At 37.3% G+C, this 19,845-nt stretch overlaps 1 long non-coding RNA gene across 2 annotated transcripts in view; it reads left to right on the top strand.

Annotated features, from left to right (window-relative positions):
- Window positions 1-19,845, top strand: part of LOC307166864 — a 259,475-nt gene that overhangs the window by 100,142 nt on the left and 139,488 nt on the right. Inside the window, exon 4 of one of the 2 annotated variants that reach the window (XR_013822703.1) lies at window positions 7,731-8,182. The exons of the other annotated variant lie outside the window; for it this stretch is intronic. This is a non-coding gene — a long non-coding RNA (uncharacterized lncRNA). Of the gene's footprint in view, window positions 1-7,730; window positions 8,183-19,845 lie in introns of those variants that run through there. 2 annotated transcript variants of the gene reach the window in all.

The raw sequence follows: 19,845 nt of genomic DNA, 5'->3' as shown, positions 1-19,845 counted from the left end.
CACATAAGATAGAAAGTTGTACAGGTTTGAAACAACATGAGGGTGAGTAAATGATGGCAGAATTTTCAGTTTTGAGTGAACTGTTTCTTTAAAATATTTTGTACAATGTTCAAAGTGAACAACAGTGTTTTGCTAGCTATTTTTTTATTTTCTCATTTGAGCAATGAAACACTTTCTGCTCTTATTTTCTCTGTTTCTCTCCATCTCTCTCTCTCTCTTTCTCAGTATGGCCAAACAGCTGTCTCTTCTAAAATTACCTAATGAAGCTCACAGCTGCTCTTTCATGATGGAGAAAAACATTTTTGATTCATCGTTAAGCTTTTTATTTCCTCTAACTTGCTGCTCTGGACACATAAGATCAACTATTTTACTTCAACCTTTGCCATATTGTTAATGAAATGTACTTGTTGTCTTATCTGTATGGGTTATTATTTTAACACAGAACTTTACATAAATAGAGCTGCTATTAATCACATATTGGCTTGTACAATGTTGCCTGCCTCAGAATGTGAATATTATTAACATATCATGACTAATATTGTCATGAATGTTATTGATGCACCAATTTTGAAATTCAGATGAATAATTATCAGAATAATTAGAATTAGAATTATCATATATATATTTTTTATGTAATTGTCTAAAATAATATCAACCATTAAAAAAAAAAAAAAAAAAAAAAAATATATATATATATATATATATATATATATATATATATATATTTTTTTTTTTTTTTTTTTTTTTTTTTAATGGTTTATATTAGTTTATACAATTACATCAAATATATATATATATTAAATGCTAAAAGTGAGTTGAGGCTTCACAAAATGTTAATGTACAATAAGAAAAACATTTTTTTTAAGATTTGCTAAAGACATTCTATCAATGTTACATTTTATATTTAATATTTTATTTAAACATATCAAAATATTTTATCGTTTGTACTGTTATTAAATTATTATTGTATCCAATATCAATCCACACTGATAAATTTTTAAAAAAACTTGTTAACCGATATGGTACCCCGATATGCTGTGCGTGCCTAATGAATAAAGTTAGAAAGTTCTTAGACCCAAAAAGAAATGGGCTAATCTGACCTATTTTATATACATTTTATTGAGAGAAAATGCATATCAATCTGTGTACCACTTTTGAAATGTTTAAAGTTGACTGTTACCTAAATTAACCTATGCTGTCATATTGATTTAGACTTTGTTTCATAGCCTACAGTACAAAATAAAGCATGTATTATTTGTGTAATAATTACTGTGTGAGGTGAGAAGTCTTTGGTGAAAAATGACCTTGGATGAAACACTAAAAGTTACATAAATAACCAAAAATGAGACTGAAAATATATAGGCCATATTTCAATGTTGAATGGCGCGGTTTAATAATAAATCAGAGAGCCCATGGGCTCAGAGGAAAATCTCATTTTGTGCCAATCAGAAATGCATGATGAAACTAATCAAGAGTGCACAGTAAATATTAAAATGAGTGATTCTCATACTTTGCTAATGAGCCATGCTGTTTGCTCCTCACCACGCTGTCTTGCATTTCTTTCCAGCGCTAGTGTTCAGTGTCTGAGAAATGACCGAAGCGAGCATTCATCAGCGGACGAGTACAAATACGACTTTCTACGGCTAGATTTACTGATGAATAGATTTGACAGTAAAAAACAGCACCTCAGTTACACGGGAGCCCATAAGTGTCGTAGCGCAACATATTTTAGCAGCCTTAACATATTTTTTCTCCCCACCCTAGACTTTCTTTGCTCTCAGCTAATGGCCTTGAAGCGAGAGCCAACGACTCCAATTACAAATGTGCACATTGGACAGCATCCAGTTCGTGTCCAATAAATAAAGCGGGAGTACAAGCGACGGACGAGCACGCTCCCCGCAACATTTGAACCGGAGGCCGCGGCAGGCGATCATTTTGACCGTTTAGCATTCGCCCGCTGCTTCAGCTAAGTCTGGGACTCACGTGTGGTTATCGTTTCATTGAGTTGACTGTTGTACCAAACCTGCGACCGTCCATTCACCGTTGACGGAGGCGAGATTGAATGCACCCCCTGAGCATGATAACTGCATCAACGGCTGCCAATATTTACACTCGTCTCGCATTCAGAGTACAACGGACATCCATCTACGTGTCGTAGGGGGAAAACAGCTGAACTCATTAAAAATAATCAAGAGGCTTACTGCCCATCGGCTAACATCCGGAAAACAGCGATATAATTACAATTAGCTTTATTAATATGACCGAGAATGAAGCGAGTGGTAGAGAAAATGGCCTATAATAAATAAGACCTGAGAGTGCTGTACCAATTATGAATTAGTTAAAGGGGTGAAATCGCTATCATAGGCTAACTTACTTGAGCGTCATCGTCCTGAGGTGACAGGACAAGCTATACGAAAGCATTTTCAGTAGTATAAAAGTAAAGAAAGTGTAATTTCACGTCTGGTTTATAATGTGATTTGTGGTCATATTAATGGATGTTAAATGACAGAACTGGTCTCATCTGAATCAGCTGGTTCTCTTGTTTAATTTGATATATAACATCCACACAAGCTTTTTACCTGCATGCTGAAAACTAGCAATATCACGGCTGAGCGGACGGGGAGGGTTGAAGCACTGCTTTCCCCATTTACTTCTGCTGGACCCAAAGATTGAACACAATGAGATGCTGTCAACTCACAAAGAGTTTAGAGTGACTAGTGTCTGTAATGTTTTAGAGTTAACCCTGTTATTATTATTTATTTATTTTTAAATCATATATTTAGTTAAAATATTTTAAATTAAATAAGAGGTGGGTGAGTTTAGGGAAAAGGTGTAGATTTCTAAACTATACTTAAAGTTGTAGCAGATACAAATGAATTACAGATAAAAGTTACAGAAGAAATTATTTAACACTCCCAAGCACAGAAGATCAGCATTGTAAGGGCAAATCTGGAAATACAAAAAGACAAATATTCAGTACAGAAAATAAGTTTTTACTGTTTCTTATATAGAAATCAGTATAAATTTACACTAATCACAGTCAATTTACATGACTGGTCTGTTTTAATGTTTAAAGAAGTCTCTTATGCTCACAAAGGCTACATTTATTTGATTAAAAATACAGTAAAACAGTAATATTGTGATACATTATTGCAATTTAAACTAACTATTTTCTATTTGAATACATTTTAAAATGTATTTGAATTTTCAGCATCATTACTCCAGTCTTCAGTGTCACATGATCCTTCAGAAATCATTCTAATAATATGATTTAATGCTCAAGAAACATTTCTTGATGTTATTATCAGTGTTGAAAACAGTTTATTTTATTTCAAAATAACTTTACTGCCATTTTTTAATATCAGTTGAATGCATCCATGCTTCAATTAAAAAACTCCCCAAATTTTTAAAATGGATTTTATTTTTTATTTTTTATTTTATTTTATCATTGTAAGATTAAATCCCTATTATGGTGGTTAGGGATTCATTTTTGATGTTAGTGTGGGCCAATATCAAGTTACCACAGTTTTAATGTAACAACCACAACTGGAGTAACCCCTTTTTTAATGTATTACCTATAAATAGTATTTAGGCAGAAACAGTGTTTTTATCATGCAAAATGTATAAGAGTCCAGTGGACCTCATACAACAAAACCATTTAATTTCATTATAAAAAGCCAGAATAGGAAATGAAATAGCCGCATGTTGAACTGTAGGTCTGGGCAGATATCAGTCTCTTTTATTCTCCTCGCGTCTCGCAGGGATTTGCTGAGAGGGTGTGGACGGATCTCTCTCATGTCAGATTTCCAGTCATAACAGCCATAGTCGGTCAGACGACCATTTCCTCACATCTAATGGAAGCATCCAGGTTGTGAGAGCCCTACAATGCCACCTGTACTTTTATTTTTGTCATATGACACTTGTACATTATACAGATTCACACACATTGTATGTTTTCTTTTTTTTTTAATGTTGGTACACAGGTGGTTCACGTCACAAACGTCAGTAATGGTGTGTATGTTATAGTCTTGTATTACACACATGCACACAGTAAGGGTGGTCTAATCCTCAGACTGTTTTGGTTTCATATTCTCTCATCACCTTATAGCAGAATACTAATGTACTTAAACTTAAGTCCTGTTCAATGACAGAGACACAACATTTGCTCTCTTTCAGTCTTCCCTTGGCTATACTTAACTAAAGAAGCACGCTCAATATACACAGATAAATCTCACTGCTGCTCTGTTTTCTATTAGTGTGTGTGTGTGTGTGAGAGAGAGAGAGAAAGTCTTTGGATGTGTGTTGCCTTCTATACGTTACCTTACGCCACCCTAGATTTGGGGACAAGAGAGCTGAACTCGAGAGCAGGTGTACTTGTAACCGAGCGCTATTGGGATACCGAGTGTAAAAGCACAAAATATAAACACCGTCATAGTCTCTGAATGTCTTACTCAAATGTACCTTCCACTTTGAATGTTAAATGTTAATACGCAACACAAATATAGGCTCTAACGAACACGGGTAATAATTTTGACTCAACTGACAGCATTTGCTTAACTTTATATATGGGTGACTGGGGCTAGTTGTCACACTCCAGTAAATTTCTCATGTTAGGTTTATTTATCAAAATCAATTTTTGCATAAGCACTTTATAATCTTGACTACAAAAAAAAAGACATTTGGTCATTTCCACTGTTAATGCCCGGAACAAAAGATCGGGTTCAGGTAACACTCAGTGACCAATAGCAGGGGATGTTTTCACAAAGGAAACGAGCATTTCAGCGAAATTTAAACAGTAAAATGATTAGGAAACTAAATTAATTGAACTCTTATGAAACCCCCCAAAAAGTAAAACCTATCAAATAAAATATATAAATATTATTTAATGTTTTATATAAAAAAATATAATTTTTTATTATATTTTTAAGCATTTTAAATGAATGTGACGACTTCCATTGACCTGACATCTATGAAAATGACTCTTGTCAAGGGTTCTCTTAAAATCTGCCTTTTATTCTGAATGTATGACAGTGTGGTTTTTATTGTTATTATTATTTATTATTTTTTACATATATTGCCAATTTTTCAATATATTGCCAATATATTGTAATTTTAGTTTGGATGTCACAAAAATTATTCTAAAGTAAGAGGTTTTTTTTTTATTAGATGTTTGAAACAAATATACAAAACCATTGCTGGAGAAAATATTGAGCTCTGTGTGACAACTAGCCCCAGTAATGTATATCTGTTTTATTTATTTTATTTATTTTATTTTTTGCCATATATGCCACTGAAGTCTGTAAAACACAGAGATAAATGTAAAGTCCCTATGATATGAAAAAGATATATTTAAGGGTAGTCATGTTGGGGTCAAGCACAGTAAGTTTCCAATTATAGATGAAACCGAAATCATTTTTCGAAACTATCTTTCACCAAATTGAAGAAACCCAGGTGCTCGCCGATGGCTAACCCTGCTTTTAGACCGAGGGCTTGTTTTTTACGGTTCTCTGCGAGCAGCTGCGAAAAGGTTTATTTAGTTTAATCAGGGAAATCACAGGAACACAATGACATCATTGGAGCTCGGCTGACATTACAGCATTAAGTTCCCTCTCATAGGAGCAGCAGCGAGAGAATGTGTAGATTGAGAGCGCAGACAGAAAGAACGAGAACGAATGGAGGCCTGAAAGAGGTCTGCTAGCTGCTTTTCCACACCGGCTGAGCTCTGTCGTCGTCATGGCAGCGAGGTCAGCCACGCAGACGCAGTCACACCAGTCAGGGGTCAGACAGGTCAGGTCACGACCCCGGTCAAGAGTTCAACCCCTCAGTCGCTCGACCGCCAGGTTGTTTCTGCTTAAACCCCCTACTAAAAAATACAACACAACAAAAAATATTTTAAGTTGTTTTAGCAAAATGTAATTTGTACAGTAAAAAGATATCAATAAATTAGATGATTCTAAATAGGATTCAATGAAAAAAAAAAAAAAAAAGGTCAAGCTTGGATAATAATGTACAGTATAACAGCATATTTATGTGAGCTATTCAAGTTCATGTTTACCTTTCATTATGTGCAGGGGGGAAAAAAATCAGATATGGGCCAATTTATTAACTGTAAATTGTGTGTCAGAAAATAACTATTACATTTTCTAACAGAGCAATTTCAGCAATATACTCTGTCATTCCTCACAGTGAGTCTAAGGTGTCTGTAATGCGTAGAAATATCATTTTTATGGCCACATTTTTGTCTGTTTTATTGCCGGCCACTGTTCAGCTGAATAGACTGACGCTAACACAAATCTGCCTTCAAACACTCTTGCAAACATTTTTTTTTTTTTTGAAACAACTATGACCATTTTATAGCTGTATTTATCCTAGTCTGTTTAAAAAGAAGCTTCTTTTCTCTTGTGCTTCAAGCGTTTGATGTTTATTTGTTTTTGTGTTTGATCTTGAGTCATTCCGACATTTATATGATGCGCTCTGCATTTCTGTGTATAAAATGGCATATACATTTTCATTATGATGATTTTGAGAATTAAATGAATTGCCATTTAAATTCTGCGTAAAGAGGATTCACAAATGTATTATTTTAACTAAACAAATAATTGACAGAATATTCCAGACATGTATTTAACTCTCCCAGAGACATGAATGTAAAAACACATTTAGAGTTATTGCAAACCACAGCGTCAGAAATGTTCAAACACGGCAATTTCCTACTGAGATCCTTTTTTCACTATTACTTAAACAAGCAGAGTTATTAATAAAGGATGCATATGAAAAGGAAGGAGGGTTAGGCTTTTATTAAAAACCACCTGGGAATAGTTTATTTCCCCATGAGTTTGGAAAGATTAAGTGTTTTTAGTTGTATTATTATTATTTATTAATTTATAATTCAATTATTTCCTTTTATAAAGTAAAAATATATATATTTTTTAATTAAATTAAAATATATTTGAAATTTATTAATTATTATATAATTATTAATTATTATTAATAAGATCAGGTGTTTTATACAATCTGGTTCTTATATTGATTAATGAAGAACTCAAGCTGAACTCAGAAACATTTTCATACAGACAAATGCAGATGAATACCTGAGTGTGTGTTTTTTTCTTTTCTGATTATCATTGTACTGAAAATAATGTTGCTATTAAAGATGTTAGTAAGGTCAGCCATATGTAGGAAACGTCAGTAAAATGAACATTTTTACTATCCATTTATTTTGAAAATGATGTTAGGAGCAATACTGCTCTACTTTTGACGAATGCTGTGTCATGCCAGTTTGGGAAGTCTCAGTAAAACTTGCCCCATTATAGTCGGAAAAGATCATTGTAATTTTAATTTAAAATGACATCCAGATCGGAGAAAGAATAACGATTAATCTAAAACACATGATGATACTCGATTGGCTTCTGCAAATTTCCCCACGTGGCGGGTTAAAAAGCCTCGCTTTCAGGAAGTGTTCATAAATCACGTGTCAGGTGTTCTTCTCCTTTTTTTCCTTGATCTGTTTGGATTAAAATGATCTGTGTTATAAAAGGAGTCCGATTAAATGTGTAATAAGTTAGTGGAGAGGTTTTACTAAAACTATTGTGCATTTTACATTTTAATTCTTTTTCTTTCTTTCTTTCTTTCTTTCTTTCTTTCTTTCTTTCTTTCTTTCTTTCTTTCTTTCTTTCTTTCTTTCTTTCTTTCTTTCTTTCTTTCTTTCTTTCTTTCTTTCTTTCTTTCAGCACAAACTCACATCGATGACACACCCTAAAAGAGCTCCTGCTGTCTCCTCTGCCCTCTTTTGCTCTCTTCCACCGGCAAAGCAAACAAAGTCCTTCCTCTTTTCAATCTCTTCCTACACTCGACATGTCTTCGGGTCTGTCGGCTGGAGGACGGTCCTCACATGACCTCTTTAGAATCTTCCATTAGCTCGAAAACTCCTTTTCCACCAGCTTTGACTCCAATTATGGCGCGCGCATCCATTTGTTAGAGCTTCGTTAGCGCTTGGCGATTACATACACACCTCTTCCAATGGCCTCTGGTATGGTATGCGAGACGAGGATGCTCGCGCTTGCGGCGTGTTGATTGTTGCGTATCCTCCCGCATACGCCTACGTGTTGTGTAAAGCCCAGAGAGAGGGCCACGGGCAGGTCAGTGATGCCGGGAAGCGGGTGAAACGGAGTTCACATTAGCATACGCGCGGGCGGGGCCGCTCCGAGCTCCAGGCCTGGCTTCAGAACCACAATGGCGTCTCCATCTGTTCCTGTCGCCCGTTACAAATCTGCTGTCACCCGGCTGGCTGGAGCCGACAGGGCCTCGCCATTAGCAGGATAAAGCACGGCTGATAAAGACGCCCGCCATTCTTCCTCGTGGTACAGGAACGGGTACGGGACGGACCCGACGCGTACGCTCACACACAAACAAACAGCCGCAGTCGCTCAAAGACATCTGAATATACATCGCTCGTACAGCACACACACCTCCAGCTGTGACGGATACTAAAATAAACACATACACCAACACACAACCACACACACATCGATAAGTGTGATAAATACCTGATTAGCAAGGAGGGGATTGGTGAACAGCCGTTGAACCCGTGAACTGCGTTTGCCCCTGATTTATACATCGTTTTTGCCCTCTCTTCAAAGCACGTCAACTGTTCCGGTCTTTTTCCCAAACAAAGCCACGACCAGTAATTTCCTTTATTTGGATGATTGGTTTTCTGTCTGTCTTCGCTTCTTCTTACATTACTCCGCCAGGCCGAATGGATTGTGTGTGCTTAGTGTTTAAGTAGCGACCTTTCGGCAAGTTTTGACCTTGTAGCGCAATTAGGAAAATGGTAGTTTAGATGTGGCATTTCTCATGTCAGACTTTCTAAAGTGCTGTCGTTTTGTTTGGACTACTTGCATGGGGTCTTGCTGGCCGCAAAGTACAATGTTGACTATGGCAGAATTATTGAGACTTTTGCACTTTTTTATGCTTATCACTGCAATGTTGAGCCTATTATGATGCTTTTTAAGGCAGGGAGTCCTTCAAGAGCTACCCGTGGTGCGCCTAAACTCGTGTTGACGAGGTTGACCGTACGAGAACCTATGAACTGAACTTGAACCGACCCGTTCACCATTTGGCCACCACCGGCAGGTCAGCGGGTCACACGTGCGGTTTCCAATCACCCTGAAAAACCCCTCAATCGAGCTTCCCAATTCACAAGTTTTTGTTGCAAACTATAAATGAGATATCATTAACCCTGCAACCTGTCTGCAACGTTTCTATAATGCTGTACTGCTGATTCCATGCTATCAGCAACAGGATTGATCTGAGATGGAAAGCTGTAATGTTGGGATTCATATTCATGTGCAGTTTTGCAAATAACTCGCAATTTGATGGATACTACATCTACATCCCCTCTTGTTGTTGTGCCATGTAGCGTCTGTAATGAGACACCTTGGGTTGGGCTTCAAACACGGATCAGTCATTTGGTGCGGGTGGTGAACAACGGATGAACTCTGAACTCTGTTTGCCCTTTGCGAAAGGGTGTGTGTGTCTTCTGAGGGCTAGTGGGTGTCCTAATGATGCCATCTTTCCTGTATCTTTTTCATGAGTCAGATTGAATTTGCTTGGAGGGGGGAAATGAGAGAGAGAGAGAGTGAAGGAGTGGAAGAGAGGAAAAAGAGCAAAGGAGGGCCTCGGACACGCTGCGCGGCTCATCCGTTAGGTGGCAGTGTTTGGATAGTTTGTGTGTTGGGTGTCACTGCAGAAAAATCGACGTGTGTGTGTGTGTGTGCGCACGTGTGCCTGTACGTGCGCTTTGTGTTCGTAACAGACCTTCGCAACAGACGTCACCGTCAAATTCAGCCCCTGATGTGATTGGACCGTGCAGCGTCTCACGCGGCTCCGTGGTAGGTGGAGCGATGCTTGCTAGCTCTTTGTGTACCTGCACTCACTTTCAGCACACATACAAACAATCCTCCTTTAACTCACCTTCCTTTAACACACATACACACACACACACACACACAGAACGCTTTCAAACAGGCCGCATAAACCATTCAAACACTGGGGTACAAAAGCAGCTTTGTGTGGGCCTGGTCCTGCTCAAACATAACTTAGAGGTGCAGTACCACAGTTTTGTCTCTTGGCAAGTAGACCACCAGTTTAGTAGACCACTTCCCTACTGGTCTGTAAGGAAAACCATAGTAAGCCATCATTCTTTAACCTATTTATATGTTTAGTATTAAAAATAAATATAAAAAATAAATGTAAAAAAACAAAAACAAACATGGTATACAGTATAGTACTCTAAAATATATATTAAATATTGAAGTGTTTAAATTTAAGATTGGGGAAAACCAGGGATCTACTTTACTCTTCTGTGTGCTCTAAAATTATATTAAATATTAATAAATGTATTTAAAGAATTAACAAGTGATTAATAAGGGATTTTCATTGGCATGCTTTTCTTTTGACGTCTTCCCTACTGGTGTGTGAGAAAAACCATAGTAAGCCATCATTCTGTAACTGGTTTATATTTTTATTATTCAAATATGTATTAAATATGGCAGTGTTTAAATGTAAGATAGTAAAAATGAGGGATTTCTATGTTGTACACAGCTGTTTGCAGGGTGGAAATGTGGAAACCGTGCTTCCTCTCGGTTAAGAATGAAGCTTTCTCTCAACCGTTCCTGCAGTTCAGTAATGTCCAGTTCCTATAGCAGACCATGGCTGAATATGAATCCTGCATGACCTCAGTTGAAACAAACAAGCGTGCGTGTGCGTGCACCTGTAGTGTCATAGTTCTGTCCATGAGGGGGCACTGTGGGTTGGGATCTAGCAAGCACAGTGAACTTTGACCAGAGAAACAAAAGCTTTCAAAGGGCCAGGTGTATTCTAGCATGACGGATGATAACCGGAGAAACATATGTGCCCGCACACACCCATACAGGCACAAATACATGCACAGACCACTATAAAGCCTAAGGCTCCTGATTGGGCACCTGGACAGTAGAGCACCTGCTTTTGACCCCTAAGATCTTAGATTCAAAGAGCACCAGTATCTTGTGCCCAGGAGGCAGAGGTTACAGGTCAAACCTCGGAAAACTGAAAATGAGCAGTTCCCAAGGTATCACTGTGACACGAGGGCCTGGCAGCCTGCTGTCCGCCAATACACCATATCAGAGAGGAAAAACGCAATCAAAAATTTGTCTTCAGGATAGAATTAGTTTTAGCTAAAAATTTAGGTTTCAGCTGTGCTTTTTAAACTTTTCTAAATCCAACATGTCTGTGTTTTTCCTCATGCATCTGTTTTTAGCTTTGTCTGTGATTTCAGCCTGATCTTACAATAATTTATATGTTTAAACATGTTTGAGTATGTTTGAATATGCACTCAAAAGTACAATATAGATGTATTGACAGCATCGAAAACATATTTACATGTGCACAGCTTTACAAACATTTGAGTGTTTTGAATTAAAAAATTACACTTATACTATTCTAACTATAAGTAACTTTGGAACTACATGCCATTTAACTCTCATTAGAGTATTAGTAGACTGTTAGAGTTAGGTGAATAAGGGTTTGGGTTAGAAGAATAGTTGGCATGTAGTCGCAAAGTTATAGTCAGCAGAATGTCTGTTTGGGGAGCATCAAAATAAATATAATCAAAATAAATAGTCACATTTATAAGTGTATTTGTATAAATACATTTTACAGTTACATAGATATTTTAAAATTTATAAGTTTTTCATTCATTTCGTCATTTTAATATTTAGACCACTTGGTTTCAGAATCCTTTTGAAACGAGTTAAAATAATAAATGTGATGGCATTTAATCTGTGACCCTGGATCATAAAACCAGTCACAAGTTGCACGGGTATATTTGTGGCAATAGCCAACAATACATTGTATTGGTAAAAATTATCCATTTTTCTTTTATGCCAAAAATAAAAATAACGTTGGCGTATCTCGTTCAAATATCGCCCTATCCTTTATTCAGCTTTCAGATGATGTATAAATCTCAATTTCAAAAAATTGACCCATGTGACTGGTTTTGTGGTCCAGGGTCACATTAATGGCATACAATGAAATCAACCTATTATTTGAATTTAATATTCAATGAAACTATAAGGATTTGTAAACCATTAAAATGTATCTAAAGCCGTTCATATATCAAATGTTTACGGTTTAGATGTTGTCAGTAAATTAATTGTCTATGCACTGTCTGTTGCACTTTCATTATGAGTTTAGATCATCCTGCCAACTTTTTGTTTTAAATAACCCAAAGTTGGCAAACCAAGTAAAAAAAAAAATGAAATCAATAAAAGGATTTCGATCCAGGAAACTGCCTAGAATGGCCAGGTATCATCCTAACCTTAATTAATTCCCTCCCTTACATAATGATATAATTAATCACATATATATTCAGTACATGAAATAGCCAATGTCCTCTGTAAATAACTGTAACTTAAGAAAGCCAATCACTTACGTGTTTTAGTGTATGTAAAGGTCAGCATGTTGTATCTGTCAATCCTGCTGCCTACCGTGCATGCGGAGTCAAAACTGACCTCAGATCAGCCTTTAAAAGCAGCTTAAACCTAAAGCACCCTGTAAAACTGATTCATTAAATGGTTTATTGAACATGACGGGGTGAACATATTTGAGTCAACCTCGCTTCATTTACATTTGTGTGTTTTGCTTTTGGCATTAGACACAGTGCAAGGTGCACAAGTAAATTACATTTGATAGCTCTTTCAGCAAATCACTTTCCATAAACCATCTCTGGCTTTTCAGGAGCCCGGTCCCTGTTCCCATTGCGAGTGAGATAGCGTGCGTCAGAAAGGCCTGATAAGCTCACGGCAGCCTTGGTGTTCATGCCAGCTGAACCTGCCCGTGAGACCCGGCGGTGCCAGTGACGGTTTTAATGGCCTCTGTGGAGCACAGGCTGACTGACTGACTCCATCTCATTCCTGGCATTTTCTTTCTCTAGAACCATGAATTAGTCTCTTTCTCTCTTGGACAGGCTTTGTGAAAGCTTTTTAATATCTCCACATTTCTGTGAAAGCGCGACCCTCTGCACCAGATCTCTTGTCTGTCTAACATATTAAAATCTATGAACTCAACGTTACAAAGATTTTCTTCCTGTTGTGTGTTTTTCACACTGTCTGGCTATATTCATAGCATACTACTATTCTGCTCTACTTTGTATACTGTGTACAGTAAACAATGTGCTAGTAATGCAAGTGCAATGTGCTAGTAATCCATTCTAAACATAGTCTCTGTCTCAATTTGATCTAAACTAAAGGCAATCTGTTAGCATTTATCTGACTGTAGATCTTTGTTTGATCATTTCCGCCTATAAATCACATTTACCTTTGATTGTTTTTCTTTTCCGTCAAATCAGATCTGGGGGAAGTCTCAGTCCGAGAGAAATAATTGCCTTCATTCTGGAATTACTCTCACACAGAAGGATATAAACATAAATGCACATACATACACTCTCACACACACATGGTTTGGCTCATCCATCAGTTTGTCAATGGGGTGCATGTGTCCTGGCCGTGACACCCAAGGCCCTGGGGACTCTGGGAAAGACACAAGGCTAGAAGGGCGGAGAGATGGAAGAGAGGAGGGGGGAACACCTGCTTCCAAATCACAGGTACTCAGGTGTGAGACATCAATTCTACTCTGTTGATCAATGATGGATGAGCCACGGGGCACATGGCAAGGACAGCAGCCATTTTACACGAGAGAAAGAGAGAGAGATCGACAGCGGGGAGATACAAAGCCGGCAGGAGGTGTTGTTGGATGCAAACATGTACTTCAACTCCTCCGTCACTGTTTTTAGTGTATAGCTCATGTCTCTTGGCACTATGTGTTCACCCAAAGATCATTTAGCTGCATTTGAGTGGTTTATTGATGGATTAGATGGGTTTATTCCCGTTAGGGCTGGAATTATTCTCATTGTGTTGGGATATAGAGTAGATATCTAGTTTGTAATACGATGCAGGTATAATTATAGCAGCTTGAATGGACCTCGTAGTGTTTGCTTTCTTGCTTTTTTTGCTTGGTGCTAAAGATAATGTGCAGGAATGCAAAAAGCTCCAGGAATTTTGTGAAGAAAGTTTAATAATAACTCTGTCAAGTCGAGAATGAATATCTAGGGGAGCTCATCTCCTTTCAGGTCATTACACTATAAAATTCCCTCAGGAAATGATTTTACAAACCCTCATCTTGTCTTTCTTCTCTTCAAGTGGTTTTCTATAACAGGCCCATTTATATTACGCTGTGGTATAGTGACTGAAGAACCAGGTGACCTCCATGTGGGTGGTTGTGGAGTTTTTTACTTTCTTTAGTTTAACACTGCAAAAATAGTTTTCTTCCACTGTATTTTTGTCTTGATTTCCAGTAAAACATCTTAACATAATACATTTACAGACACATGTTTACAGACACAAGAAGCAGTTAGCAAAATGACATAATATAAGACTTGATTTCTGAAAAAAAGATTTTATTAATTAATTTATCTAATTAATGTGAGATTAATTAGAGGGGCTAATTTGCATGTTCATAGAACCGCGTGTACTAAATTAGGCAAGGGTAGAGTTACATTCAAGCTATTTTAGGGCATGAAGAATTTATTTTTCAAGGAAAAAACTTTCAAATGTGTCATTTTGGTGATCAAATATGAGTTTTAAGGGATACAATTGATTACGGGGGGACTTTAAGTAATTTTGATCCTCAAGTAAAAGTTTCTTAATTTAAGAATGTCTAGATGTTTGTACTAGAGAATTGAGAAAGGAAAAATACTGAGGAAGAAAATCATTGTTTGCAGTGTATGGGACCATACATTATTTATCAAATCAAAATGGATTTCAGAATAATCTCAAATGATCAGATCAAGTAAAAAAAAAAAAAAAGTGATAATGTGATATTAAAATGATTTTCAAGGGATCACTAAGATCAAATCAGCACTTAAGCTCTGTTTAGAGAATGAACAAAAGGCCTACACGGTAATGGACCGAGACCCATTTAATATAACGGCTAACGAGGCACTCAGTCATTCTGAATGCAAACACAGTTGCGACTGTAGCCAGAGTCTTAGATATAGATATGCTAAACAAACAAACAAATCTAAACTGCCATTTACGTTCATGTTCGAAAAAGCCATACAGCTGAATTCCACTGCAAGCCTGAATCAGATAAATGAGATTACTATCCTTTTTGTCAATATCGTAGCATGGCGTGTCAAGTGCGATTTGTCAGCTTAAATGATGCAAGGTGAGAAAACAACCTAGAGACCTAATAAAACATGCTCCGTTCAACTTGAGCTGTCATCGTTGGTGTGTCGTGCCAGCTGCGACGTCGACTCAATCATCAGCTCAGCTGTCAATTGATTTATTTATGAGGTAAGTAATATCCTTCGATCCATACCTCGAAAACCACGCAGTGTCACCGGTAACCCTGATGGTCACATCCTATGTATTGTATTAGAATATAATCAAGCTCAATTGTGGGCTCAGATCGCTGTGGGGCTGGAGTAATGATTACTTTGTGGGAACTCAATATCCATGCCGTGTGAGAAGAGAAGCATGCCCGGGCTGTAACACCACTGGAGGATGATGGCGAGATCACTCTCTTCCGGTCCTGCCTACTCACGCAGACGACCCTGAGGTGGCGAAAACAAGACTATTTGAACACATTCAAACCACTGTGTCTTAAGAACTAGTATGACGAACTAGGTTTAGTTTTCCGTATCAAATTAGACTAATCTACATTTTAATGTAACTAACTTAAAAAAAAGTTTATAAAAGTAAAAAAAAACTTGAAAGTCTAGTCTTACAGTTTATTCAACAGGCCCCAAGAAGTACAAAACTTACACACTTCACCTTTAACCTTATGAGAAACTATGTGGGCCCTATTTTAACGATCTAAGTGCATGGTCTAAAGCGCAGGGCACAGGTTCACTGAAGGCGTGTCCGAATCCACTTTTGCTATTTCAACGACCGGAAAAATGGTCGGCGCACCTGGCGCATGGTCTAAAAGGGTTGTCCATATTCTGTTAATGAGTAATGGGTGTGTTTTGGGCGTGACGTGCAATAAACCAATCAGAGTCTCATCTCCCATTCCCTTTAAAAGCCAGTTGAGCTCGCGCCATGGCGGATTCGCTATTTACATGACGGAATTTGCAAGCGGAAAGACTGAACGCTTCTGCAGAGAGAAAACGGATCTGCTCGTGCGCGAGGTTAAATCTATGTGACAAGCAGGATTGCACCATATCTTTATGTACACAATAATAATCTTTTACATTGTAATCCTTTTATTTTTAATATTTGGCATGTTTGTGAGCTGCTGTACGTCGCTGTGTGTGTAATAAGCAGAGTGTACGCGCGTTGTGCACCTGCCTATAAGCTCATATTACTAATGTGCCCTTTAAATAACAAAACAAATACTGTGCAATTGACTTTGGACCAGGTTTTTGTTGGTCAGTGGCGCAGTCTATTTCAGTTGCCTCAAAATAGCAACGCGCCAACCATGCGCCTGCCCTGAACACACCTCGTCTTCAGACCAGCACGTCCATGGGCGCAAGTGCATTTGCTATTTAAACAACGTGGCGCAGGACGTGAAAATGATAACTGCGTCAGGCCGAAACTAGCATAAATCACTTGCGTCACGCCTGGCGCTGCATTCCACCAGGTGTATGATAGGGCCCAGATTATGTGGCTCATTGTGATTGTGCCAAGTAAGGCATGCTCCTGATCAACATATTTTGTTGATGCTGGAACAACATTCCTTTCTGAAAATGTAGTCCTATCCCTACCTCTAAACCTAACCCTGGCCATAAGTTATCCCTAAAATCAGAGGGAAATAATAGGTGAATAACACTGATCTAGAAGCACCTAACCCTGGTTGTAAGCTTAAACTTGACATAAACTGTAAACTAGTCCCTCAAATATGATTGGTTTATTGGATTGTTGTTCCAGGATCAACAAAGGTGTTGATCCAGTAACATGTACCGCATGTGTGACCTATAGACCGATTGTGGGAAAGCTACCTGAAAGACTTGATGGTTTAGTCTGCTCATAGGCCGTTCCAGGTGTCTGTGTGGGCTGGGGGACTTCACGTCTGGCACCACAGACTTAAAAACATTTGTTCAAATGGATGGATGGTGGGCTGAGATGCATGAAAAGATACGCATTGCGACTGTTGTGGGGATCTAATCCCTCAACCATCCATCTTGCCTTATTCCCTTCACTGCCAGAGCAATTACTCAGTCACACTAAGTCCATGCAATAACCGTATGCATGTAACATGACAACTGTGCTTGGCTTCTTCTGACTTGTATGACTTAGGGAAAATGGCAAAACTTTAAAACATGTTTGTGCAACGCACCACTCTTTTGTTTAAATGGCGAGGCACGTTGTGATAATGGCGGGATTATTGTTGCAGAAACTGTTTTATAGTGTGTGTGGGAAAAGTATGAACTGCTGGTGGTGTTTCATTTGTCTGCAGGTTGGTAAGCTGCGAGTCAGACGTGCCGCACATTCACTCATGCACGTCCGATTTTCATAGGACACCAATACAGGTTTTATGAAGCATGTTTGTGTTAGGAATGCATTATATCAGACAATATCTGCTATATGTTTTAAATGTATTATTTCTAATCTGGCTGTGTTGGATATTTACGTGTTTCTGCCTATTTTCAGATTTAGATGCTTGATCAACATGGTCAAAACTTTGCTGAAAAACCTGTTGTACACAATTTACGACATGCCTTCTGTCATCTGATTAATGGTTTGTACTTTTTTTTTTTTTTTAGCAAGTAAAAGGATTATTCTAAAAATGTCCCCTCTTTACATGTAGTAGGCTACACGTGTGTTTTTGCTGTGGAATCTTTTTTGATTTTTATAAAGTAAATGTAAGAATATTATTTAAAGATGAAGATTTTCTGGACTAAAGCAACTTGGGTTTTGTTTTTGAAGAAAGATCTAATATTACAACAGGCTTTTGAGGAATACCCTATTTATTTTTACATCTCTCAATCATTATTGCATTGCATTATATGTGTTAGAGCTTTGAACATAAAACTAAGCATTTATATATCATATTACTGACATATTATTGGCAGATATAGAGTGACAGTTACATTGCTTTTATGCAAGTAATCTTCTATAATCTTATAAAGATCAGTGTTGGTGTAATGCATTTCTTTATTAATTAATTCCTGTAATTTAATCACTTTTCCCTTGAAAAGTAAAGTAAGGGATTACTCTTAATTTTTCGGTTATATAATTACAGTTACTTCTGATGTATTGCATTAAATACTATACAACAATTCTATATAAAACAATAGTGAATTTAACATAAAAATGTAACGTCTAATGTTAAAATGTATGATTTTAATGTAACCTTCTCCCTTTAAATACTTTGGTCAGTTCAATAATAATTTATGCAATGTTATATATTTTTGAAAGAATTAAAAGAGCAGTTTCATGTCTATCCTTGATGTTGATATGGGATTTAGAAAGTAATTAGTAATGCAATACTTTTCACTTTTTTATTTGTTAGGCCTACGGTAATGTAATTACACGGTTGAAGATGTAATTAGTAGCTAGCTAGCTAGTAATTAATTACTTTTTTGTTTATGTAGATATCATGCATCTTTTTGCTCAATTTGGGCCTCTGAATAAAATTGAGGTGGGGTTTTTTTTTTTTTTTCTTCTCGATTGTCATTCTCCTATATTGAGCCATAAAAGCCTGATGTATCAAATCTGACACCTAAAAAAATTAACATATTCAAACTTATTTTTTATAGATTTTTTTTCAGGAAACTGTTCCAATTATTATTAATTTTTAAACTGACTTTTATTTCATATGGGAAATGATAATTTAAGTGGCCTTCCTTCCCCATCTCACACTTAACACAAACCTACATTTTTTTTTTTTTTTTACTTCCATCAAATCATTCCAGGCCTAAAGTGTGACTGACGCCAGCCAGGATTCAGTTTAATTGAGTGGGGTGAGAATAGCCGCCTCATGAGTTTTCCTCTGAGGGAAGCGTTCTAAAAGATTACCTTCTCTCTTTTCCCACCAATATTTCTGCGGAAGCGCTTCCCAACTCATAAGCGAGTTAGCACATAGAATTTATTCCTGTGAGGTTCGGACACGGGCTTTTCAGCGCTCTTGTTACCCTCTCAAGGGTTTTTTTCCTTGCCCCACTCAACCACATTATAAACAGCATTAGCAATGCAATTAAAACGAATCGGCTGGTTCAGCGAGGCTTCCGGTCCAGATGAAGACACGAGCAGCCAGTAAAAGCATTCCTATTGGTCAAGCTTTAAATGTGTTCATTCAAAGCAAAATCCACTGGGAATGACCACCATGTTTTTTAAGCAAATACCAACTTGTTGGAGTGCAAGATATGTGTCCAAACTATAAACTTGATGCATATAAATGTATCTGTACAGTGGAGGATAGAGGAAAGGGAGGAGAGAAGCTGTGGAATTCAGTGAATGCTTCAATTTATCTGCAGACCCTTTATCATTTTTATCTTTTCCAAGTGCATGTAATTATTCACTATTCATAACCCTGATTTATGGAAAAAGTGGGAAAGTAGAAGGACTGCTCATCATTACTGGAAAATAAAATGATTGGCAAGACAGTGAAATCCTTTCATGGCCCACTAACCTACTGAAGATAAAACTTTCCATAGGACTGTAAGGAATTTTTGGCTTCATTTTTAGCTCCAGTTAAATGACTGACTAAAAGAGAAACAGTTAGCAACCTCTGAAATGTAATCTAGATGTGTCAAACATACTCAGTCCTTATAGTAGCAAGGACTTAATTTGTTTTAATCTAAAA

Source organism: Squalius cephalus, assembly GCF_949319135.1.
Source record: "Squalius cephalus genome assembly, chromosome: 1".
In the NCBI taxonomy this organism is placed as follows: domain Eukaryota; kingdom Metazoa; phylum Chordata; class Actinopteri; order Cypriniformes; family Leuciscidae; genus Squalius; species Squalius cephalus.
The sequence above is the reverse complement of the archived record's forward strand: the minus strand, read 5'-3'. Positions and strand labels throughout refer to the sequence as shown.